Raw genomic sequence first — 282 nt, 5'->3', positions numbered from 1 at the left:
GGGGAGGCCACCACCGTGCCCTCACCCCCGGGACCCCCCCCATATCCTTTTGGTGACCCCAGCCCTCACGTCAACCTCATGTGCCGTTGTGTCCCCAACCCTCATGTCAACCATGTCCCTTTGGCGTCCCCAACCTTCACGTCAACCAGTGTCCCACTGGTATCCCCATCCCTCATGTCAGCCCCATGTCCCTTTGGGGTGTCATGCCCCTTTGGTGTCCCCGGCTCTCACGTCAGCCCCATGTCCCTTTGGTGTCTTCATCCCTCACGTCACCCCCATGCC

Source organism: Nestor notabilis, unplaced genomic scaffold (assembly GCF_000696875.1).
Source record: "Nestor notabilis isolate BGI_N333 unplaced genomic scaffold, ASM69687v1 scaffold22301, whole genome shotgun sequence".
Taxonomy (NCBI): domain Eukaryota; kingdom Metazoa; phylum Chordata; class Aves; order Psittaciformes; family Psittacidae; genus Nestor; species Nestor notabilis.
This window is presented reverse-complemented; position numbering follows the sequence as displayed.